This window comes from Odocoileus virginianus, chromosome 9 (assembly GCF_023699985.2).
Source record: "Odocoileus virginianus isolate 20LAN1187 ecotype Illinois chromosome 9, Ovbor_1.2, whole genome shotgun sequence".
Lineage (NCBI taxonomy): Eukaryota > Metazoa > Chordata > Mammalia > Artiodactyla > Cervidae > Odocoileus > Odocoileus virginianus.
The window spans coordinates 74,753,255-74,779,548 of record NC_069682.1 but is presented as its reverse complement, the minus strand read 5'-3'; the positions used below and the strand labels follow the sequence as shown (position 1 = coordinate 74,779,548).

The window sequence follows — 26,294 nt, the reverse complement described above, 5'->3', positions numbered from 1 at the left end:
CTGCTGCACCAGAAATACAAATACAGGTGCAGCATCAATGAAAAAATATCCTCCTGCCACTGTCTCATCCCCACCACTGGCTACCAAGGCAAAGTTCCGAAGGAGTTTTCCCATCCTAGCTGCAAGAGAGTCTGAGAAAGTGAGCATTTGGCGTGTTCTGTTTTGGATTAAAGAATCTGATTCTGGGACTTGCCTGGTGGTACAGCAGATACGAATCCACCTGCCCATGCAGGGGACATGGGTTCAATCCCTGGTCTGGGAAGATCCCACACGCCACAGAGCAGCTAAGCCTGTGCCAGTACAACTACTGAATCCACAGGCTCCAGCTACCGAAGCCTGTGCACTAGAGCCCTTCTCTCGCTCTGCAGAAGCAAAGCCGCCTCAGTGAGAAGCCCATGCACCACAGGGAAGGGCAGCCCCCACTCACTGCAACTAGAGAAGGCCTACGCACAGCAGCGAAGGCCCAGGGCAACCAGAAATAAAGAAATACACAAAAACTTTAAAATAAACTTTTTTTAAAGAATCTGATTCTAACCAAGATTTACATGGTAGAAAAATTTCTTCCAACATTAGAAGGGAATCCAGATGCCAAGAACACACACACAAACAAAAAGATAAATGTTACCTATATTATATCAGCATAGAAGTCCCTGTGAGTAGCCAAAACCCATGTCATCTGTATCTATATATTTACAAATACATTCACACAAACTGGGTTCTCAGGGAAGCTGACTGAGACAGAGATTAGCATGCAGGGATTGTATTAGGAAGTCCTCTGAGGATCAGCATCCTTGAGGGAAGAAGAGAGCGGGGGGTCAGACAGAAGGAGGAACTGGGTTGCTATGCAGTCTCAGTGCGGGACTTGCAACACTGTGATAACAAAAGGGCTGCCACAATCCCAGCCACTGCAGCCACATGCAAAGACAGGACACTGGGAGTATAAAACACAAAAAGCTCAGAAGTCTTTCGCTCAAATGGTTTTCTTTCCCAGATCCCAGGTTTGTTTTGTTTTGCTTTTCTCCCCCCATAAGTTCTAGAAGACTACATCTCACATTTCACTGGCCAGAACTAGCTTACATGAGCATTGTTAGCTACAAGAAGGGCTGGGAAGTGAGTTTCTGGCAAGGAAGAGTCAGCCATGTTTGGGTTGGATTCACAGGCAAATAACAAAACATATACAGTGCGCACCTTCACATTACTACAACCTGGTGTGCTCACTGAGCACTTGCTCAGAGCCAACCGCTGAGCTAAGACTTTTACATCAAACGTCTTGAGTCTCACCTTGGCCCTATTCGGTGGGTTCTATCATCATGCCTAAATCACAGAAGAGGAAACTGAAGTTTGGAGCAGTTGTATGTCCAGCATCAACACAATTAGTAAGCAGAAGAGCTTCAACTTAAACCCAAGCCTGACTGACCCCAGAGTCTGTGTTCACTGCTGCTTCATAGCATACGACCACAGGTATAATTATACTAGGAAAGTGGACCAGGGACAAAATCAAGGGACCTGAGAGATCAGGAAGATTTGCGGAAGTCCAGGACCTGGGCTGGACCACACGTGGCAGAGAGGAGCAGAGAGAACGCATTTCTTCTTCTCTGAACCTGCTTATGGATGCAAAGGAGAAAATCAAAATGCAAAGGAATTAAAATGTTTGCACCAAACTATACTTGCTACTCAGTGTATGGTCCCAAATCAGCAGCATAAGCATCTCCAGGCAGCTGGTGAGACAGGCAAATCTCAGGTCCTTCCCAGACTGAGTCAGAATCTGCATTCAGGAAGGTCTCCAGGGGATCCACATGCACTTAAAAATTTCAAGAGGCATTGTTCGAGAGGCTTCATTGAGAGCTCAGGCTGGGAAGTAGGCAGAACAAGCCCTGAATTCTGGCTTTGAAACCAACTCTCTCTGTAAAATGGACTGAGTATAACAGTAAGAAGCCAGTCACCATGTTCATACAGACCCGCTCATCTTGTCGCCATAGGCCATAAACAAAGCTATGGGTTAAGCACTGTTATTACTGACAGAGGGGGGAGCATTTAGTAACTCGAACCCATTTCACATAACCAATAACTTGGCAGAAAGTAAGATGCGAAACCTCCACAACTTGATTCTAGAAGTTTCCTCCTTCTGAAGTATACAACATCCCCTAATGGCAGATGGCTTGAGGAAAGAATGAGATCATCTTCATAAAAGACTTAATACGGTGCCTGGTACTTAACACACACGAATAATGAAGAGAAATAGTCTGACTCCCTTTAATGAGATTTGAGCCATGAACTCTCAATCACCTAAAAGTAGCTATCTGTTGAAAAGTTCTAATACCAGCTTCTACCAACACCCAGAACACATTTCAACAAGTTTCCTCTCCCATCAGTCCATGTATTATCAAATGAAAATAAATTTCACTACTAGCCTAAAGCAAAATGTAATTAGAAAGGTGAAACTGCAGCTCCGAGTCAAAAATGGACCTCCAAAGTCACACTTAAATGATTTTGGGTTTTCCACTGTTTCGAATTATCCATGCCACTGCTCCCCTTATTGGCACTGATAACAGAGTGTTAACTACATTACATGCAATTAAATTCAAAATATTTGTGCAGCAATTATATGGATTCATCAAACCTAATGGTGCAGTCACAATTTCGTGTGTACTCATCAGTACTGCTCAGGAATAAAAAAAAAAAAAATTGGCATATAGAAATATCTTCCCGCAAGCCGATAATTATAAAATAAGCATTGTGTCTGATGTCCTCATAGTAGCTGGCATCTATCAATAGTAAACAAATTAGAAGTTTCTCATAATACTGACCTTACTGCTATTAGTATTTTCACCTGTCCTTCATTAGGGACCAGATATATCAAGACGATTGGAAAAGACCCTGATGCTGGGAAAGATTGAAGGCAGAAGGAGAAGATGCCGGCAGAGGATGAGATGGTTAGACAGCATCACTGACTCAATGGATTTAGCAAACTCCAGGAGACAGTGAAGGATGGGGAAGCCTGGCTTGCTGCAGTCCCTGGGGCCACAAAGAGTCTGACATGACTTAGCAACTGAAAAACAACATCAGGAGGGTGTTTGCTCAGCAACCAACGAGATACCCACACCTGTGTTTATTCTTTTGTTTACAAGGGTAAACTTCTTCGTTTGAAGTCTTCCCATCTTCTTGTTTTTGGCTAGCATGTGAACTCACTGTCTATCCCTAAGCCCATCCTCTTGGTGATGGGAGCCAAGACGGACATTCCCCGGACACAGTGACAGCTTCCTCCTTCAAACATTCCTGACTCTTTCTCTCCCTGTACCAGCTTTCTCTGGTACATTGAGAGCGTACTCAGCTGGGAGTTAAGGGCCCTACGGGGAAAACCCTCAACCAAGAAGAAGAAAGGCAGCTGAAGGAATCACACCCTAGCTTCTCCGCCACATGCTGGATCACTTCTGAAGCTGACCCCACACAGCTCCTCGGGGTGTCCCCAGTGGGATCCCAGGTGCCCACAGTGGTAAGCAACCGGTTAGTCCTTCTTTTATTGACTCTCCTCCCTTCTTTGTCTCATTTTCCCTCCTCTCTCACTTGTGCTTCCTGAAATCACCTTCCAAATACACTCCCTGGACCCAAGCTCTTGGTAAAGTGTCTGCTCTGGGCTAGTCAACACAACCCGTCTTGTAGAGGTACTTGACTCTCTTACAAAACTCCCCCGGCAGAAGCTACAATCTCACTTTCCTGGACTCCTTGGGAACAAGGATACATAACGTAGGCTCCAACAGTCACGTGAGTCTTGGAAGGTTACGACACACAGAGGCAGGGCCTGCGGACAGTCTGTGCCCACAAAGGCAGGCGCAACAGGGACTGTCTGCCTTCCAGGGGCTGCAAAACTGGTTTCCAGAAAGCCCCACTTCTGGTGAGAGGGGAAGCCTGGTGGGGGCAGTGGCATCGGGCCCAGGGTGTCTTCACAATACCAGTTCCCCCGCCCAGAATGATCCTGGCCCTTTCCCTGGCTTCTCTGCCCCTCTGCAGATCCTCTAATTAATTCCTTTTCTGTTTCAATAAGCCAGAGTTCCTTTTCTGTGCCTTGAAACTGAAAAGACCAACTGATATGGTTATGTTCTCCTGGTGTATAAAAAGAACAGGGATATTCATTATGACACCATCTATCAGGGGCGAATATTGGAGACAAGCTAAATATCCATCAGGAGGAAACTGATCAATTACGAAGGATCAAGTCAATGGCTAAAAAGTAACAAGACAGCTCTGAATGTGCGTACGTGGAATTATCCCAAGATTAAGTTTAAAAATCAGAACCATGTATGTAGTTTGCTATCATTACTGTTTTTTATATACATGCATATAAACAGATATGTTTATGTGTGTACATGTGTGTATGTACAGTTCTTCATATAGAAGATAGAATGTCTGACATACTTGCACAAGCATCAGCTGTCTCTAGAGGGATATGGTAACAGGGTTTATATCTTGGAGGAGAACAAGGATCCTGAAAAATCAGGTATGGACCAAGTCTTTGCCCATACACGCATCCTGAATGTGTGCTAAGTCGCTTCAGTCATGTCTGACTCTTTGTGACCCCACGGATGGTAGCCTGCCAGCCTCCTCTGTCCATGGGGACTCTCCAGGCAAGAACGTTGGAGTGGACTCCCATGCTCTCCTCCAGGGGATCTTCCCAACCCAGGGATCAAACCCGCATCTCTTGAGCCTCCTGCATTGGCAGTTGGGTTCTTTACCATTAGTGCAACCTGGGAAGCCAAGTCTTTACCTGTATATCTTTTAAACTTTTGAGTTTATACTTAGGAAGATTTTTCATCTGTGCAAAAATAAATAAAATTTAAAGGAACTCAACAATCTGAAGAAGAAGAAAAAGGCAAACCTGATGCACATAGTCTGAGGCAAGACCAAATATTCTGCATTTTTTAGCAAATAGTTCCAGCACCTCTGACTCCAGGTGCTTCCAAAACCCTGGTCTACATCATCAGGGATCAGGAGTGGTTTGCGCTATTCTAGACCATCCAGATCTCAGCACTGAGCCCAAATTAAAATTGTATTTTTTAAGTCAATACTTTTTTTAAAGGGTTCATGCTGGGAAGATACGCATGCACTCGCGTCCAAAGATTTCACCAGGTGTGTGAAGGGCACACCAATATATTGACAACCAGCAGGGTTTCCTAGGCCCAGACCAACTACCCAAGAGCAAAAGTTCTGATCTTTACCTCCTTTCCCATCCTTCTTGAAATATAAAGTGGATATGATCCTATGGTCATAATGTGCTTTTATTAACATGTCTACATCATCATATACACACTCACACTCACACACACCTGCACACTATTCTCCACTCTCATAAACCTGGAAGTTCCTAGAGTGTTTTCCACCAGAATACATTTTGAGCCTGAGGACAAAGGTCACTCTTTGAAAGTTGAAAGGTCACTATTCCAATTGTGTATGAACATGGCTCCTTTTCTTGGCTAAAAGGCTTCCTGCCTGATGCCAACTTTTGTCTGCTTCTTACTTTTTTTAACTTGCTTTCTCTGGGCATCATGCCAAACATCTAAGGAGGTGACCCACTTTATCAATCTATTATAATCTTTTAAAGCCTCTGCCATTTCAAACTAATTTATTTTTACATGGCATCTTCCATAAAAGTTATCTCAAAATACTTTGAGAAGAGGTAAAATTACAATGAAATAGTTTAAGTATTTTAAACTTTCTGGTTGTAAGGATCAAGAGTTAAGCACATTTCGATAATTTCCTGCAAGCACACAGCTCTCACTGTACTAAAGCTGCATTATTCTCAGCAACTCCTGTTTCAGACAACAGTGGCTGGCAAAAACTGAAACCTAGGTCTTGATTATTCAGAGCATGAGAAACAGAGAAAAGCTGAATGGGGAAAATACAGTCGCACTGGATTGAGACCTGCAGCCATTCAGTTAAGCCAGCGCCCCGCCCTGCTCCCCCTCCTCACCTCGGCCTGGTGTTTCCCTCCTCTGATTCTCTCACTGGCGTGTGACTCTAGTCCTTTTTTGTAACTCTTCCCTGCTCTGGCCTCTGTGACTCTAACCTCCACAAGTTCTCCTCCTAACATTCTGGCCATTTCTTTTCCCTCATTTTTCCTGGAATTTTCTGCCTGTCCCCTGGTTTTCCCCCAAAACTGCCTTAAGGAATTGGTAGATCTAAATTTATACCAAAGCTAGTTCTGATCCCCCTTCTCTCCTTTTCTTGCTTGCGTCTTCAAGCGAGATGATGGCTTTACTCCCAATGGAGTCTTCCCTGACCAACATGCATTACTCTTCTTTAGTCCTGCTCAGAATCTACTTTTTCTCATGTGGATAATTACCCCCAAGATCTCCTTTGGGAAACAAGACCTCCGCCATCGGTGGTCCATGTGTTTTAAGTGGGGTCTCCACCAGGCCTGGGTTAGAGAGGTGGGCATGAAACCCTGATAGACCCAATCAGAGTTTTCCATCCCCCTGGTCATGATCAGTTCATGGATAAATAGTGGCAGTAGTTTTTTCTTGAATGTGATCCCAGGAAACACCAGTAGGGGAATAGGAGACATGAGACAGGAAGGGGAGGCAGCCTGGACAGGGTCTGCTATCAAGGCAGCTACCATGCTGAGTTGTTGTTTAGTTGCTAAGTCATGTCCGACTCTGCGACCCCGTGGACTGTAGCCCACCAGGCTTCTCTGTCCATGGGATTCTCTAGGCAAGAATACTGGAGTCAGTTGCTACTTCCTTCTCCAGCCATGCTGAGTACTTAGAGATAAATCCTTCTCAGCCATGATTGCATCCAGTGTAAACCAGTATCCAGAAGTGAAAGAAAGTCCTTTGGCCAGGAAATGCAGACCCTGGGTGTTGGAATTGAGGCCAGTGTCTAACGAAGTGGTGAGGGCACGGAGCTGGGACTCTGAGAGCACCTGCTATAGCTTATAAGACCTCGTGGCCATTTGCCATGCTTCCTGTATGCGTGTGTGCTAAGTTGCTCAGCCATGTCTGACTCTTTGCAACCCTACGAACTGTAGCCCACCAGGCTTCTCTGTCCATGGGATTCTCCAGGCAGTATTCTCAAAGGGTACTGGAGTGTGTTGCCATGCCCTCCTCCAGGGGATCTTCCCAACCCAGGCCACCTGCATTGCAGGCAGATGCTTTACTGCTCAGCCAGCGTGGAAGCCGGTGCCACGCTCCCTAGCCTGACCCAAATACGAAGCCTCTTTCATAGATGTGGGTGAATTCCTGCTAATGAATCTTGATGAAAAGTAGTGACCACCTACAACTATAGACTAAAATCTATTCATTCACATTCTTGCAGCTATGATGCAGTCATGTGACCTTCTCCAGCCAATCAAATGCACCCAAGCCAGGGGTAAGTAGTCAACTTTTGGCACTCAGTACCAGGAACCTATTCTGGCAACATTATCTGGGTCACAGGCTGTGCTCAATAAACGTTAGCTGCTATTAAGATTAAAAGGAATATTTCCAATTATTTTCTTATATTTAAAATATGGGATCCATCTCTTTAACAACAACAAACAAAAAAACACCATATGCCCTTCAAAATGCTATTTGATATTAAAACAAAATTAAATATTATTATGGACAATAAACCAAAACAATGGAGTAAAACACTACACTGTTAGAAAAACATGCCCAGCCCAATAATCTGGCAGTATGTTAATACGCCTACCTCCAGACACTTTTCCCCAATGAAAAAAATGGAAGGATTTGAAAGATAATTTATTATACTGACTAAACTGTCTAATTGAGCCTCACCATGTTCTAGACTCTGCAGATGTCAGGGATAATAAGATAAAAGACAAACCTCCACCCTTCAAAAGAACACAGATTAGGTGGGGCGATGCACCGGTAGAAAAATAATTACCGACGTGCTACCACCAAATTATTTCCTGCAGGCAATGAGAATACCAAAGGGCAGCACCTTGTTGCTGGTTGCTTAAGCTGCATCATGAACTTCAACTAGGATTTGGCCAGAAAGAGAGAGGGCAGAAACACAGTCCATGACGAGAAATGCATGCGCAGAAGAGACAGATGTAAGGGCATGTGAGCAACGCGAGCTTGACCAGAGGAGGAGGGAGCGAGCAAGGCCCTCCGGGAGCCCCAGGATCCACTCCATGGGGGACAAACCTGACCACAGCTTCCCTCCCCTGGAAGTTAAAGGAAGGAAGGCATTTCAGAGCAAGGATCAAGGCTGCTGCTCACAGCCCTCTTTAGAATGAACATGACCCCACACAAGGACCACGCCTGGGTCAACACGTGCAAGCAGGTTTCTGCGATTCTCCACCTGAGCAAAAACACGACTGACAGGAAGGTCACACTGATCAGGAACCAAAGGTGTGCGTTTATATGTGTGTGTGTTTAAAGAAAGGTTCTGAGTTACCATTTATTTCTAAGGAAAACCAATGCACATGTAGATTTCAAAGTTCTTCTTTGAGTCAGTCACTGTAACTATTCTACAGTTCCTTCACAAACAGAAACACAAACTGTTAGTTCAGATAGCTTCGGTTTTCTAAGAAATACCAAAACTCCGCCTGGAATCACATTCTATTCTAGTACATATTTAAGTATGCACCATTATTAAGAAGACTAGGTGATAGTTTCCATACCATAGACGTGTCTTCCTGGTATCATATTTGGAACATTTCTGGTCTCCATTTGAAATACATATGCGATTGTCTCTTAAAGTTTGACCTTTATTCGGCTTCATCAGAAATTTCATTTTGGTCTTTGTGGTAGTCATCAATATAAGAAATGCCAACTATTCATTTCTCTTCTCAATTCAAATTGAATCAACAAAATTATTTAATACTGGTGACTAGTACAGCACTTAGTACAGAGAAACTAAATTTTCCTCCTGTCTTTTTCTATTTACTACCACTTTTTAGTTATGAAATCCACTTGGGAACCAAAGAAGGGAATTCTATTCAATTTCTTATGATTTAAAGTAGGTAAATCATAAATGGATTCTTTAATTCTGAAAAGCCCAGTATTGTTCAGCCAACAGATCAAACACACAATTTCATTATCAAATACATTCTATTTGAAATCTACTTAGTGATCAAAATTTTAGATGGGGTAGTTGGTTTAAAATCAGATTTGTCCAAAATATTCAAGCCCAAAACATAAATAAAAAAAAAAAAAGATGGAATACCTACCTCTATAGTAGTGTTTGTTCTACAAATAAATCTAACATCAGTCTTCTCCTTCCAGATTTGTGAGACAATATATCTGGATGAAAGACTAACTTAATCCGGGTGTAATTTTGGGTTTGTTTGCAAGTGGGAAACCCAGATGTTAAGGGACTAAGAGATTCCTTCGGGAGGTGTGAAGTGAACGATGCAGATGTCAGACACACAATCCATATTATTTCTACTCTAGGGGCACAATCAGAACCATCAGAAATGTGGGGTTATCTTCGTTTAGTATCATGGGAAGAGGCAGGATGATGAAATGTGAGGATTATTGCATCTAGAAGCCCCAAGAAATAACTGGGGGCCTTGATAAGAGGGCCCTTTTGAACGGCCTCATGTTGACTCTCATTTCCTAGGCTGGGGACTCGTGTAACAGCACAGAGAAGGGAGAAGGCAGGTTCACACTCCTCCCTGGATTTGGGCCGCGCTCAGCTAGCCAAGTACAAGATGCAAACAGTCAAGACAACTTGCACAAGAGCCGGGTTCTCCAGGCAGCACAGAAAGTGCAAATTACAAGCAGTGCAGGTTATCCTTGAAGGGTGTCATGTCTACACCTACGCACCATCTATACCTACACACCACAGCCCAGCAAGCCCAGGGCAGACCCTTTTTCTAAAGAATTGAACCAGATGGTTGATTTTCTGGTCCATTCTAGAGCTCACTTACACGTAAAGGCCATATTATATGACCAGTGTGTCTCTTTAAATGCTAGAACCACAGCAAACAGGGTGAGCTGCCCACTCTCTGGGTGAAATGCAGGAACTGGAATCAACAAAGGAAAAGCCAATTCTCCTTTCCCATCTCACACTGTGTGGGACATTAAGCATTAAGTAAACTGAGGAAATATCAATAACCTCAGACATGCAGATGACAACACCCTTATGGCAGAAACCCGAAGAGGAACTAAAGAACCTCTTGATGAAAGTAAAAGAGGAGAGTGAAAAAGCTGGCTTATAACTTAACATTCAAAAAACCAAGATCATGGCATCCGGTCCCATCACTTCAAGGCAAATAGATGCGGAAACAGTGATGGACTTTATTTCTTGGGCTCCAAAATCACTGCTGATGGTGACTGCAGCCATGAAATTAAAAGACGCTTACTCCTTGGAAGAAAAGTTATGACCAACCTAGACAGTGTATTAAAAAGCAGAGACATTACTTTGCCAACAAAGGTCCATCTACTCAAAGCTATGGTTTTTCCAGTAGTCATGCATGGACGTGAGAGTTGGACTAAAAAAAAGCTGAGCACCAAAGAATTGATGCTTTTGAACTGTGGTGTTGGAGAAGGCTCTTGAGAGTCCCTTGGACTGCAAGGAGAGCCAACCAGTCCAACCTAAAGGAAATCAGTACTAAATATTCATTGGAAGGAGTGATGGAAGGTGAAACTCCAATACTTTGGCCACCTGATATGAAGAACTGACTCACTGGAAGAGATCCTAAGGCTGGAAAGATTGAGGGCAGGAGAAGAGGACGACAGAGGATGAGATGGTTGGATGGCATCACCGACTTGATGGACATGGGTTTGAGCAAGTTCCAGGAGTTGGTGATGGACAGGGAGGCCTGGCGTTGCTGCAGTCCATGGGGCCGCAAAGAGTCGGACACGACTGAGCAACTGGACTGAAACTGATGAGTGTCTTTATTTAGAGTGCTTTTCTCTTGCTGTCCTTTGCTTTGTATAAATTTGACAGGCATTAAGCACAGGGGACAGACCCAAGCCCCTGTCTAAGACGGCGGTGTAACTCAGCGACACACGCAGGTCACTGGCAGCACAGGGTGTGCTCAGCATGCACAGCCTGCCAGGCAATGCCGGCTGCTCCCTCCCAGCGCCTCTTCTGACCGACTGCGCTTCTCTTATGGTCGGCTGCTGCCTACAGTTCAGTAGTTTTAATGTCACCACTGTGTACAATTTCCTAAATCCAAGAGCACAGAAACTTAGACCACTGACAGAATTTGCAAGATAAGTCTAGATATGTTGCAGCCTAACCATTCTACAAACTATTTAAATCTAAAGAAGTCAGGATGTCTAAAAACAAGTTTCTGCCCTCTCTGACTATCAAGGTCATGGTCAGGTGGGCTCTTTCTTTTTCCAGCTCTCCCCACCCCCAAACAAGTGCTCCTGCAGCTTGTCACGTGGGGTCCCGGCAGGCCCTGTGACGTAGCAGATGAGAGCCGGGTGGTGGGAGGCTCTGATGGTGGGAAGATGCTTGTCACGTGCCTCTAATAGCCCCCTGTGTCAGGGAACTCACAGAGCAAGCATCGGCACTGAAGGCGGCAGATAACCCTCTCTTCCCATCGAAAGCACAAGCCTCCCTTTGTCAGCTGCACAAAGGCAGCTCGGGAGGAAAAAGCAAGATAGAAAGGAGCTCAAAAAGTGAAAGAAAAAGCCTGCAGTGAAATGAGAGAACAGAAAAAGGCAGAATGTAGGAGAAATTTGCCAGGTTCCTCCCAACTGGTCACATCACATTTGGCAAGGAAACAATGAGGCTGTCGTGGAGGCTGTCGTCTCCACGGCTGCAGCTGGGAGAAGCACACTTCCCCCACCCGTGGCCTGTGTTCTCAGGGGCAGATGGATCCCTCCTCCCTCCACGGTCACGCAGAGTCTAGGCTGTGTCCAGGTCACCTACCTGGGCTGGGGTGGGAAGGCACGCGGTGTGGTCTCCGGCCTCACTCTGAGCGGGGAGGATGGACCTCAGGTATCACAGTGAATAGGTTTCCGGTGGAACCGCAGTCTTCCTCACTTGTTCTTGCTAATGAGAAATTATTAGCTGGCTTCCAGAGGAAGGGTGCACACACACGTGACGCCTCAGCATCTGTCCTGCTGTCTGCATCCCAGGGCCTGTATTCAGTTAGAAGTTAGGAATCAGCCCTGGAAGTAAAGAACACATTTAAACTCTAGCTTACTTTTCTTCCCAATCACCAAAATCATACGGGCTTCCCCGGGGGCTCAAACAGCAAAGAATCGGCCTGCAATGAAGGAGACCCGAGTTCGATCCCTGCGTTGGGAAGATCCTCTGGAGTAGGAAATGGCAACCCAGTCCAGTATTTTTACCTGGAGAATTTCATGGACAGAGGAGCCTGGCGGGCTACCGTCCATAGGGTCATAACGAGTCGGACGCGACTGAGCATGCACACACACACCAAAATCATCCTGGAGGCTCTCCTCTGTGCTAGCAGGATGGGCAGTGGGCAGCCTGCAGTGGGGACTTGTTGGCCCTCCCCCTCCCAGGTCTTGGGCCTATGAGGCCATCCTGGGTGTTCATGGAGATATCATGCCAAGGAGCCACATTCTACATGCATTCAGCTCCTGCCAAATCTACAGGATGCGCTGGGCCGAGAGAGAAGCGGAAAAGAAGAAAAGCTCGAATGCAGGTGAGTTTCCTCCGTGAGCCTCTGCCCAGAACAGGTGTGAGAATGAGGTGTGAATCTGAGCTTCTCCCTTGTCACTCATTACCACCCCCCTCCCACAGGTGAGAATCTCACCTTGCTGAGTGTAGATTTTGTGTCTGTAAATCCAAGCCAGCTCTTCCATCTGGAGTTCCACCAGAGAAGCTGTGACCTTACTGACCCTGGAGGAAGACCGGGCTGGCTTGGACCTGTACTGAAAGATGCTGCATTTTTACACAGTTGTTGTTGTTACTCCTTAGTCACTGAGTCATGTCCGACTCTTGCAACCTGATGGACTATGTTATATGTAGCCTGTCAGGCTCCTCTGTCTACAGGATTTCCCTGGACACAGTGGGTTACTATTTTCTTCTCCAGGGATCTTCCTGACCCAGGGATCAAAGCCGCGTCTCCTGCATTGGCAGATGAATTCTTTACCACTGAGCCACCTGGGAAGCCCCCTTTAAGTAATTCATTTGGGGATTTTCAGGGGTAATTTTGACTCTACGAGAATCTTCCCAAGGATGACTTGAAAACCAAACTTGTGTGTGGAGTGAGTCTTCCTAGTGGTTGATGAGAATTTGAAGTTTTGAAGTGTGACCCAAGGTGACCTCCACAGATAATGCTTCTGAAGTTGGGACCCAGGATTAATCCTGTGTTGTCCTTGATCCATGTCACAGTTAAAGGAACATGCTGCATGCAAGCCAAATTGACTTCAGAATTATGCCAATCCTTTATATTTGACTGCAAGAAATAATCCTTTAAATAGTCTCCTGTTTCCCCACTGCCTCATACAGCCCAGGTTCTCACCTCAAACCACTCTGAAACCAACCTCTTGCTCAATTCAACAAACACCTATTTCTATCTTGCTTCTTTTTTCCTTTTTATTCTCCTCCGCAAAGACCCAAGTGATATGACTCTCTTTGAAGGGCAGAAAAGGGGAAGAGAGAGAACCTAGGGAAGCCAGAGTCTTCTGTAGCAGGCAAAGAGCGTGGAAAGGATGGGGAACGTTTTGGAACTGGTATCATTCTTATGCTGTCACACCTTTGCAGGCTCTTGAAAATAAAGCATTTTAAGCCCTGAGGACTGAAGCTAAGATGGTGGAATGCCAGGCACCTACCTGCTACCCCTTCCATCTATTAATATACAAACAGAAGCTGCTGAATATTCTGCATCACTCACTAGGGTCAGCTTCTTAAGTCCCAGTTCTTTAGTTTGCCATTTGAGATGAAACTGATTTGCCAATCATGCCAGATGGACCAACGGGGACTCCAGATCCAATATCATATAATGCTGTAGAGTGGATTTGTTGCAAACACCTCTCTTCATTTCCCTCTTAATCCCTGGGAGATTCTTAGAATAAACCTAAAACCCAAATGGACCATGCAAAAACCACACCAGACAGGACCAGACCCAGCTGGAGTCCGCCGCCCCGCCCTCTGAGCAGGACCACAGACCCGGCTGGAGTCCGCCGCCCCGCCCTCCGAGCAGGACCACAGACCCGGCTGGAGTCCGCCGCCCCGCCCTCCGAGCAGGACCACAGACCCAGCTGGAATCCACCGCCCACCATCCGAGCAGGGGCATGCTGCTGTGGCCAGCTGAAATGTGGCCCAGACTCTCAAGTCCTGGTCAATGAAAACTTCCTCAAACTCACTTCCTGCTTTACATTAAGGAAATCTTACAAAAATTACAACCTGTCATATTACATTGCATCAAAGCATGACGTAACATCATAATTTTTTAAAAAGCATTCCTTTTAATTTACAGTGTTGCATTCTACCACAGAAAGCTTGATTTTCCCCTTGAGAAACAATAAATTGTTACAGTGATGGTTTATCCCAAAACTTTGGCAGATGATAACACATGAAGGTTGGCCAAAATCAAGTATTTAACTGCTACTGGAAACCTGCTTCTGAGTCACCAGGCACAACTCTGTCTCCTGTCCGGACTCAAACTCTATAGCACCCACTAACCAATATGGCGACTGAAGACCTTACATGTGACTTACCCAAACTGAGAAGTGAAAGTGAAAGTTGCTCAATCGTGTCCGACTCTGCGACCCCAGGACTATACAGTCCATGGAATTCTCCAGGCCAGGATACTGCAGTGGGTAGCCTTTCCCTTCTCCAGGGGATCTTCCCAACTCAGGGATCGAACCCAGGTCTCCCTCATTGCAGGCAGATTCTTTATCAGCTGAGCCACAGGGACGCCCAATACCACAAGTGTAGAATACACATTGGATTTTGAAGGCTTAGCACCAAAACAAGTGTGGAATATCCCATTAGGAACTTTTTATATTGATGTGTTATTGTTCAGTCGCTCAGTCCTGTCCGACTCTCTGCAACCCCATGAACTGCAGCACGCCAGGGCTCCCTGTCCTTCACTATTTCCCAGAGTTTGCTCAAACTAATGTCCATTGAGTCGGTGATGCCATCCAACCATCTCATCCTTTGTTGTCCCCTTCTCCTCCTGCCTTCAATCTTTCCCAGCATCACAGTCTTTTCCAATTAGTTGGCTCGTAGCATCAGATGGCCAAACTACTGGAGCTTCAGATTCAGCATCAGTCCTTCCAATGAGTATTCAGGGTTGATTTCCTTTAGGATGGACTGGTTTGATCTCCTTGATGTCCAAGGGACTCTCAAGAGTCTTCAGCACCACAGTTCAAAGGCATTAATTCTTTCATATTGATTACATGTTAATATTTTTAATATATTGGAAAAATAAGATGTATTATTAAAATTAATTTCACCTTTTCCTTTTTACCCTTTTAATATGACTGCTAGGAAATTTTTAATTACATTCGTGACTTACATTTTATTTTGTACTATTACTGTTACTACCATACATTTTCATTGTCTCCATGGGCAGGAAAACCAAACAGCGGAAAATTATAAGTAAAAGAGACTTTACATCTCCTTCATGGGTTCAGATAAGAGACAGCAACCTGATCCCAAAGGGCCAAACTATATATTTATGCATTCAAAAAGCATTTATTGAACACCGATATACCAGGCATTTTTCTAAGTATGGAAGACAAAAGTGGGGGAAAAAAAATAAAACTAAGTCCCTTCCCTCATGGAAATCTCAACCTAGGAGAGAAAGAGACAATACATACGATAAGAAATGCTGTCAGAATAATGAATAATGACGCACAGGAAGGGAATGGTGCGTATCAGGACAAAGGGTCTTGTTTTAAGAAAGTCAGAGAAGCTCTTCAGCTCCACCCCCCCCCACCCCACCTCACGTCGTCTTCTCCATCTCTCTCCTGCCAGTCAACATCTCCACTCACCCCTGGATTTCTGCCACGCCATGTCACCTTCCAGTTCTTGCAAAGACTGGCCCTGAACCTGGGTCTTCAGAAAACTGAGTTTCCAAAATGACTAATCCCAAAATGACAGGTCCCTAACCCGCTTTCTCTGTCTAAATGCCCATTTCTCTGCACTGAGTTGTCCCTTAAAAGCCTGGCAGTACATGGCTCAATCTTACTAGTACAGTGCCCGTAACTCCACTCTTTGCCCCTGCAAGCAAATCATCTGCAGAATGTCTGAGGACAGAAAGTGTTCATCAACAGTGAGACTTCTGATTCTGGAGCAGGAAGAGAAGGAAAACGTATTATGGAATTTCCCTGGTGGCACAGTGGATAAGAATCCACCTGCCAGTGCAGGGGACAAGGGCTAGGTCTCTGGTCCGGAAAGATCCCACACGCCTCAGAGCATCTAAGCCCCTGCGCCACAATACAGAGCCCACGAGCCGCCAATCCTGAGCCCGCCTGCTGCGACTACTGAAGCCCCTGCACCTGGAGCCCATGCTCTGAACAAGAGAAGGCACCGCGATGAGAACCCCGCGCACCACAGCCAAGAGTAGCCCCCGCTCGTCGCAACTAGAGAAAGCCCACTCGCAGCAACAAAGACCCAGCATGGCCAAACATAAATAGCAATGTCTGAAAAAGTGAATGTATTATGATGTATTATGCAAAGCCAGGAGCCTCAGAACAAGCTTTCTCCTTCTGGCTCTGCTGAGACCTGGGGCCTGGTAACTCTGCACTGGGGGAGGGGAGGGGTTTGCCCTGTTCTTGCAGGGTCCCAGCAGCACCCCGGCCTCTGCCTGTCCACAGCAGCGGCACCCCTGTTGTGCCAGCTGAAACAGGTCTCCAGACATTGTCAAGTGTTTCCTGGGGAACAAAGCCACCTTTGCTTGAGAGCTGCAGCCATAGAGATGCCCAACCAAAGCCTGCCATTTGCAACATAGGCCATTCTGAGACCCTTCCCAAGAAGATGTTTCTGCTCTGACACATCAGCGCTTCTCTGCTGAACCTGCAGTTTAAAAACAATTAGTGTCCGGAGGGCTTGCATCTAGGGGACTGCAGCAGAGACCAGCCCCCAGCTCACAGCAGCACACAAAATGGCATTCTCCTAGAGCTCAGTCGATCCACCTAAATGTCTCCTCCTGCCTAGTGGGCTCGAATTTGCTTGGGTCTGAGAACTTCACACTTTTCCTAAGAAGCACAAGAAAAACAATTTTGGATATCACAGACTTCCTGGCTTTTTATCTTCAGAGACTAACACAGTGAAAATAAAAACGAGCTTTTCTTTAGCATCCTATGATCTGTTTTCACAGTCCCTTCCTGGTGACTCAATTGTTTGCGTCAGGGCTTCTCAACCTCTGTGCTATTGGCATTGCTCTTCTGTGGCTCAGTCGTGTCCGACTCTTTGTGAACCCATGGAATGCAGCACGCCAGGCTTCCCTGTCTTTCACTGTCTCCCAGAGTTACCTCAAACTCATGTCCATTGAGTCGATGATGCCATTCAACCATCTCATCCTCTGTCGCCCCCTCCAACCAAGTAATTTTTTGTGATGGGGGCCATCCTGTGCATGGTGGGATCTTTAGCTGCATCACTGGCTTCTACCCACCAAATACCCCCAGATCTGATAGTCAAAAATGTCTCTAACGGACTTCCCTGGCGGTCCAGTGGTTCAGGACCCACCTTGCAATGCAGGGGGTGTGGGTTCGATCCCTGGTGGAGGAACTAAGATCCCACCTGCCGAGAAGCAGCCAAGCCCGGGCCCTGCAACTACTGACCTTGAGCACCACAGCCAGACGGTCCTTGCACTGCGAGGAAGGGTCTCAAGTGCCGCAATTAAGACCCAAGCAACCAAGTAAACAAGCTTCTTAAGACGCCTGTAAATGAACCCTAGAAAAAAAAGTGCACCCGGGTTGAGGACCATTGGGTTATTTTGATTTCTCTTTCCCAGCGATTCTGTCTAGATTAATCATTCCTGTTTTACCCAGCCATCAAGGCACCATCCAGGAGGCATTTAATTTTAATTTTCAAATCTTTTGTCAACCATTCATATATATATATACACATAAATACATATATGTGTGTGTATGTGTGTGTGTGTGTGTGTGTGTGTGTGTGTATAGTATTGGGGCTCCCCTGGTAGCTCAGCTGGTAAAGAATCCACCTGCAATGCAGGAAGCCACAGTTTGACTACTGGGTGGTGAAGATCCCCTAGAGAAGGGATAGGCTACCCATTCCAGCATTCTTGGGCTTCCCTGGTGGTTCAGACAGTAAACAATCTGCCTGCAATGCAGGAGACCAGGGTTCGATCCCTGGGTTAGGAAGATCCCCTTGAGGAGGGCATGGCGACCCCCTGTAGTATTCTTGCCTGGAGAATCCCATGGACAGAGGAGCCTGGCGGGCTACAGTCCATGGGGTCACAGAGTCTGCCATGACAGAGCAACTGGGGCAGCACAGTATGTTGTATTGATGGTTACACTCTATTAATAAACCCAGATTTTCTTTTTGAAAAGGGGGAAATAGTCACAAAATCTCATCTTGGAGGACATAAGAGGCGGCGGCGGCTCCTTCCCGGAGCGTTTGGCAGTTCGCTCCAGCCCCAGAGCATGCGCTGAGTTCCCTGACCGTGGCAGCCGCAGCATGAGGATCAGGCATTTCAGAAAAATAGGGAAAGAGCCTCGAATCCTTACTGCCCTCTAGAGAAACCCCAGCAGAAGTGCTCAGTCTGCCGCAGTCAGCAGGAAAACAACGCTGCCCCTGGCAGCTGCTCCTAAAGTTGTAAAGCAAACGATTTATTTGCTGAAGTGTTTGAAGGACGAGTCTACCGGACCCTTTCCTATAGTCTCACACCTGAACCGCGAGCTGATGCTGGCTCCTGCGCTGACGCAGTCGTTAATTTTCCCAATTCCAGGTCCACCCTCCAACACAAAGACTTTATGCCCACAGATGAATCAAATTCTGATCGTCAACGAAGTCACAGCAGGCCATATTTTAAATGCAAATACTCAGATTTGTGCACATGTGTTCTCTGGCCTCTGTTTACTTGTCTCCAACGCTCATATGTACGGTTTGCTTTTTTATGCCTCTCAGAAAAACCACGACAGATGAAGTTATTCACTAATTCCTCATACATGCATTAGATTTTGGTGGATGAGAATTTTCTAGCACATTGTAGAACTAATCATAACTTGTTTTTTCCTTTTTTAGGAAAATGTTTAACTTTGGGTATTGTTTTGATAAAGACTTAAAATTTACTGACCATCTGTGTTCCAATGAGGGCTGTGACGCTGAGATTAAAGTGAGCTTTTTCTATTAAATACCAAAGTCCTAAAAAAGTTGTCCAGGTCTAACTCTTGTTTGTTTAGAACCCTTGGAAATTAAAAAAAAATAATAACTTTGAAAAGCATACACTTAAAGACATATTATACTAGATAGGAAATCTTGCAGGTTTAATCAGAACTTTCAAATCATTGTTTCCATTATGACAGGCAACAGCAAAAAATGCTGATTGTTTATGCCTAATGGGTTTGCCCTTTGCCAGATAAATCCTTTTAGCCACAGCAGAGAAACGTGTGGTTTCTATGGGCTCTTGAAGAGAACGCACATTGCCCTCTGATGGTAACCCAAGCTCATAATTTTATGGGTCCCTTGATCAGGTTCCAGAAGACTGAAGGACATCACTACCAAAGACAAATCAGTAACCCCATAGATTAATGGACACCCATGGTTATCTTTACTTTTCCAATTTTTTCCACCCTCTTGACAAGTAAGATATTGGATCTGTTCCTTTTTTATCAATAGCTATGAGAACTATTTTGCCAAGAAGGAAACATGTCAAAAAATAATACCTAAAACATTTAAATGCCATCAGACGCAAAGTAATATGCACATACACAGCACACCACAGACACAAAGCCTCAGTAAAATTATGTTTTACTGATGAATAAAAAAAGTTTCCCTCTGAATTCAACCTATCAATATGTAAGCCATCTACGGTATCAGAAACTCAGATTCAAAATTAGTGTCCACTCCCCTCCCCTCCCCCCCAAAAAAACATGGAAAAGCTTTTGAGGAGGTTTTATCTAGAGTCTATAAAGGTATTTTCAAATGAATGAGACAAACTATCGGACAAATTTTCCCCAAAGCGCTTTTGAAAGTCAGGATACTACACTGTGACCTCTTTAAAAATTTACAGATTTGTCATATTGGACTATTTTTATCTACCAAATTACAGGTGTCTCCTAATTTTGCTAACGCCCAACAGCTAAGAAAGGGGAACAGGGAAAAATAGCCAGCATATTCCCTGTCACAGCGAAACTCTTGGAACTGTATCCGAACAGGGCTGTTGATTTGTGGAAATGTAAATGTCACTTCTAAATATAGCATCAGGGAGCCAGAGAATCAGCATTTCTGTTGATGAAACACCTTTTCAGGAAGTAGCGTGTGTGCAAGGCGACGCTTCTCTCCAACACATGGGAGAGTCACGAATCTTCCGCCCAGCGCTGCCCCCCAGAGGGAGGCTCTGAAAGCCGGTTTGTGCTCACAACCCACCGCGATCTCACCCATTTCTTTAACCTGCTACCGCACCAGATTGTGAATCAAAGCAAATAATTTCCTGTGCCTCTCTCTCTCTCTCTCCCCTCGTGTCTTCAAAGTAAAAAATAGAATTTCATCCTGCCTGATCAGGATCCCTGACTAGTTAGGGATGCTTACGGGCTCGCGGAGGAAACCAGAAGTGGGGCGGTGGGCTGAACCATGCCAGTGAGCCTGGGGGTGAACTGCACAGCACCCCGCTGCCACGGAACAACCACGGCTGGCTTTTCCACCTTGACCCCTGCTCTTCTTCCCTCCCTTGACCACTCTGGAACGTTTCCCGGTTCTGGAATATTCCATCTTTCCCATCTCGGGGGGCCTTTGTGTAGGCTGTTCCCTTTGTCCAAAACCTCCTTTCCTGTGTGTTTTGCATTTCTAGCTCTTTCTCCTCTTTTCCACCTCATATGGTCACTTTCCAGGAGGAGCATTTGTGACCACCTTAGCCCCACTTCCTTGGTTTGGGTATATTGCAGCCCTGCTGGGTGGACAGCTTCTGCTCAGAGGCCCGGTATTTGGTTTCAGGCTCTGCTATAGCTGTTTGGCATTCTTAATGTTTTTAACAAGAGGCCCTGCATTTTCACTTTTCACTGGGCCCCACAAATCATATAACCAGTCCTGCTCACAGCTCTTGGTTTCCTTCATAAAATAGAATTTGTAGTTGTTGATTTGTCAGTTTATTAGGGCAAGGGAGACTGATCTGTTTTATCCATTAGGGCAGAAATTGTATCTGTTTTGTTTATTGTCTAGTCCAGCATTGTCCAATAGAATTTTCTGAAATGATGAAAATGTTCTAGACCTTTGCAGTCCAGTATGTTATCTACTAAGTCACACATAGCTGTTGAACACTTGGTGGCTAATGCAGCTGAGGAACTAAATTTTTATTTTATTTCATTCTAATTAATGTAAATTAAAACTGAAATAACCTCATGTGGCCAGTGGATACCACGCTGGGTAGGTCTAACCCCTAAGGCTGAGCGCAGCAGCTGGCAAATGCATCTAGGATATGATGAAGACTTTTTAAAAAAGGCTCCTTGGCAGAAACACAGCACTTCTGTATGATGCATCAGAATTCCCTGAGGAACTTATTAAAAATACAGGTGTCTCTGCCCCACCTTCCAAGACTGATTCAGCAAATTGACAAAAGGTCTAAGCATCTGGTACCCCAAAATTTGAGAAGCACTATGTAGAGTTTAATGGAAGAGGCTTGTCTTTACAACAATTATTTGCATCTTAACTCTTCCTGGCCAAACAATGTTAACACAAATACCATTTCTAGAATTTTATTACTCAAAAAATGTCCCAGCTACAACCAATGGCAGCTTCAAGTGATGCCAACCCAGTAGATCCCAGTGGAGAAGATACACTGTGACCTTCTGTTTTGTAGTAGTGACCTTCGATCTATCACCTTGACTTTCAGGGCCAAGAGTGATAGAGAGCTCTTTTTTCAAGAGTCGAAAATTATGGGCTTTAAGTGTGTGTGTTTCACCCAGCATTAGGTAAATAGCAGGACTTTATTAAGGAGATACATAGATCTCAACTAGGAATTGTTTGCGGGGAGGGACAGGGAAGTCTTTGTTCATAAACGTGGAGTGCTTCTATTTTTAATGACGTGATGTAATCTTATTCTTCCTTTTCACATACAGACATACAAAAATGCAAAAGGCTGTTAATGTCCAACCCTCTCTTTATGTACCTTTGTCTTTAACCATTATTGTAATTCAGGCCTCTAACATGAGCGGTTTTTCCTCCACTGAGCTATCAAAGACACCTTCCTAATCAACATTACACACAGTAGCATAATAGATGGCACCACGGTGAATACAAGGATAAGCTGTAATTCACTCTGGGGCTCTGCTGATGTCAAAAACCGCACGACCAGCTTTATGGAGAGTGGCTGAGCCCAGAAAGTGAATTCCGATCTCGGCTCACTGTGGGAGCCATCTGTTAAGGAAACGGATTTAAATGCCGACCTTTTCATCTCTGTCGTTTACAGAGAATTCAAACTTTTGCTGTAAAATTTTAAGTTTTCAGCCATGAGCAGATTAAAATTCCTTTCTAGAGGCACATTTGGTTATGTATTCCCGCCTTGCACTGACAAATAGATTAGGGGTCTCACTGCTACAAAATATTTTAAAGGGGGACGATGCACCGGATACAGGGAACATTGTGGCTCTGTATGCCCGTTCCCAACAGCCTGACCCACCTCCCACCCCAGAGGCCGAAAAGACCAATGAATCACCTTCCCAGCCTCCTTTGCGGCAAGTGCTGGTCATGTGACCAATCCTGACCAATGAGACACACAGAGGTGCCTTCTGGGAAACAGGTTTTCCTTGTTTCCAGAGGAGCGCCTGAGGAAAGATCCCTTCACCTGCTGCTCCTCCGCTCCTACCCCCACCCCAGCACTTCCGGCTTTAGATCCTCAGGTGCAAGCACACTATCTGAAGCGGCAGTGGCCATCCTGTCTTCCTGATGGAACATGCCGGAAGGTACAAAGCCGCTGATGCAGAGGGGAGAGAAGCATGGAACCGCCTGGCTGTTGACGGCCTTGCCGAGTGAACCAGCCCCAGCACTGTCCACCTCTGGGCTCTTAGTTAAAAATCCTTTTATGTCAGGTTCTTCCAGAAGCAGAGGCCGAGAGCAGCATGTGGGTGCAAGGCGTTACACGGCGCGGCCTTCCCAGGTGGCTCGGTGGTAAGGGATGCAGCTGCCAGTGAGGAGCTGTGGGTTCAATCCCTGGGTCGGGAAGATCCCCCGGAGAAGGGCATGATGACCCACTCCAGGCTTCTTGCCTGGGAAATCCCATAGACAGAGGAGCCTGGTGGGCCACACAGTCCGTGGGCTCACAGAGAGTCAGCCGTGACTTAGTGACTAAATTAACAACAATTTACATGGAATGTGATCCCAGGGGTACCAGTAGGGGAGGGCAGGGGAAACAGGGAAGGGAAGGAAGCCAATTCAGTGTTAATGAGTGGGAACCCCGCTGGCCACCCAGGGCCCCTGCCCAGAGACTGCCCTGAGGCAGACTCCTCCTTTGAGTGGCAAGCCGGTGACCTCCGTGAGAACACTGTGTGGGTGTGTGCTGAGGTGCGGGGTGATGGTGGGGAGGATTCCAGTAGTACACCATCTTCTACAGTAAACCGGAAAGGTCTCAGGCTTTGAGTCCCTCTCTGTCAGTGGTCTGTTACGAGGAACAGGCTGTTCCGAACTGACATCGCAGCGGAACTCTCCCTCTAAGTCTTTTGTGCCCTACAAATTTCTCTAGAATTCCATGCCAGTGAAAAGACACAATTGCTAATTCATTTGGTGGATCTTACAGAGCACTGCCTGTATCCGGCAGTAAGAGTTCGATGGTGAACCAAACAGACATGGTCACTGCCCATGTAGGTCTTCCTCTCTAATGGGGGAGCTTACAGGGAACAAACCATCCCTCGTCCGTTTCCCGCTGGAACATGACAAGCAGTGCTAAGCGCTCTCAAGGAATAGTGAAAGAATAATAAGAGCATGCCACAAAATTAGAGTGTGGAGTCAGGGAGGAGTTCATGAATCAGAGACTGAAATGAGTGGGAGGCAGCCACAAGGAGAGAGAAATATTATCCCTAATCCCAGCACAAATGGGGAAGAAGTGCTACTAGATAGAACATCATAAAAGCTCCAGTTAGAAGGTCATTCAAATAATATCTTTCATGGGAAAAGGAAACAAGAGTTTGACCCTCACCCAAAAGCTTACACAAGTTGGTTTGACTAAAAAGCAAACTGAATCATTACAAGAGCCATCAATTTCTCTTGAAACCAACCAGAAGTAATGCCCAGACTAAATAAATTCGGATCTTCCTACTTCTTCAGACTAGACGACAACTCCTTTGAGACTTCACCCTTACAGAAATAATAAAAAGTCATTCACACAAATGCAATTTTCCTATGGAAAAAAAAAATCCACTATTTGTTTACCACCACATTTGGGTATTTATATGCACACACATGTAAAGAAGATTGGATTTCACGGCTCTCAAATGTCAGGTTCACAATCATGCCCATCGCCCTGAGGTCAGGCCTCCCTCTCCTGGGCTCATCATTTCATCACCTCCACAGACTCTTATAGGATTCCATTAAACACCAGGGGACTACAAAGCACCATTTTTGAAAAACACTGATAAATGGTTTCTTTTTCTTTTTCTTTTTCCCAAATAGTAAGTCAAGACATAGATAAAGATGTTGTTGATCATCTAAGTCAGAGGTCAGCAAACTACACCCTTTGGTCAAACCTGCTTCTAAATAAATTTTAATGGAACACAGCCACACCCACTTATTTACATACAGCCTAGGGCTCCACGCTAGTATTTGTAGCAGAAATGGGAATAGGATGCAAAGTTTAAGTATTTACTCTCTGGCTATTTACAGAAAAAAAATCAGCCAACCCTTAACCTAAGTCATTGTATGCGGGAAATAAGCTTGATATTAATTCAAACGCTAGTCCTGGCCTGTACCCTAACAATGGGATGGCTGTGAAAGCAGGAAGGACTGGAAGAGTCAGGGGAAACAGCAGTGGGATGTGAGACACAGAGAATGCCCAGAGGCCAGCCCACCTCCTCCCATCTGAAAGCAAGGACAGGGGACCTGGCCTGGTCCTCCAGGGGCATCCCGCCACCGCTGGGCTCTCCAAAAAACCCAGAAATCCTCTCAGAATCCCTCCTCTGGGGCTGGCAAATGCTGCTGCTTCAACCGAGGGCATACTTCCCTCCCTTTACCTGCCAAATCTGCATCCATCTTGGGGCATCTTTGATAGCACACCCCTTGAGTCTTCTCTGAGCTCCGCAACCTGGAGAGGTGGCCTCGCCTCTGCTCCCACACTGTCTCTTCTCCTGCACCTCCACCTGTCACTGTGTTATAACTGATGGACTTCTCTGATGCCTTCACTGAATAGAAGCTTGATGAGGTCAGATCTGCACCTATCTCCTGCAGGAAGGGATAGTTAAGGAGTTTGGGAGGGACATGGACACACTGCTATATTTAAAATGGATAACCAACAAGGATCTACTGTTCAGCACAGAGAACTCTGCTCAGTGTTATGTGGCAGCCTGGAGGGGAGGGGAGCTTGGGGGAGAATGGATAACACGTGTTATGTATGCCTGGGTCCCTTTGCTATCCACCTGAAACTATCACAACAGTGTTAACTGGCTATACTCCAATATAAAGTAAAAAGGTTTTTTAAGAAAGAGTAGACACATGTACATGCATAACAGAATCACTTTGCTGTACACCTGAGGCTAACACAACATTGCTAATTAACTACACTCCAATATAAAATAAAAATTTTCTTTAAATTAAAAAAAAGAACTGCACCTGTCTCATTTACTGATGTCTTAAGTCTCTAAAACAGTCCCTGGCACATGGTAATACATAAATGTTTGGTGAGTGAAATCCTTTGTATAATGATTTGTAGATGAAATCTGTAGAGAGGGTGTGTGTGTGTGTGTGTGCGCGCACGTGCACACACATGCTCAGTTGTGTCCAACTCTTGCGACCCCATGGACTGTGGCCAGCCAGGCTCCTTTGTTCATGGGATTTTTCAGGCAAGAATACTGGAGTGTGGTGCCATGCCCTTCTCCCGGGGATCTTCTCAACCCAGGGATGGAACCTGAGTCCCTTGAATCTTCTGCACTGGCAGAGGGATCCTTTACCACTGAGTCACTGTCTTCCTATTATGGAACAGGAAGAATTACACATCGTCTGTCTTAGGAAATAACCTCAGGACAGCATGTGCAAAGGCCCGGAGGCAGGAAATAGCATGGGGCGCTGGAGGCGTGGAAACCAGA

At 45.5% G+C, this 26,294-nt stretch overlaps 1 long non-coding RNA gene across 4 annotated transcripts in view; it reads right to left on the bottom strand.

Moving 5' to 3' along the window:
- LOC110145520 (uncharacterized) overlaps nucleotides 1–26,294 on the bottom strand; it is an 89,300-nt gene that overhangs the window by 41,820 nt on the left and 21,186 nt on the right. For 3 of the 4 annotated variants that reach the window (XR_011489293.1, XR_011489294.1, XR_011489296.1), the window contains 2 exons: nucleotides 17,667–17,778; nucleotides 11,830–12,071 (listed from right to left, as the gene is read on the bottom strand). This is a non-coding gene — a long non-coding RNA (uncharacterized lncRNA). The remainder of the gene's footprint in view (nucleotides 1–11,829; nucleotides 12,072–17,666; nucleotides 17,779–26,294) is intronic. The other variant, XR_011489295.1, reaches the window with a different exon arrangement.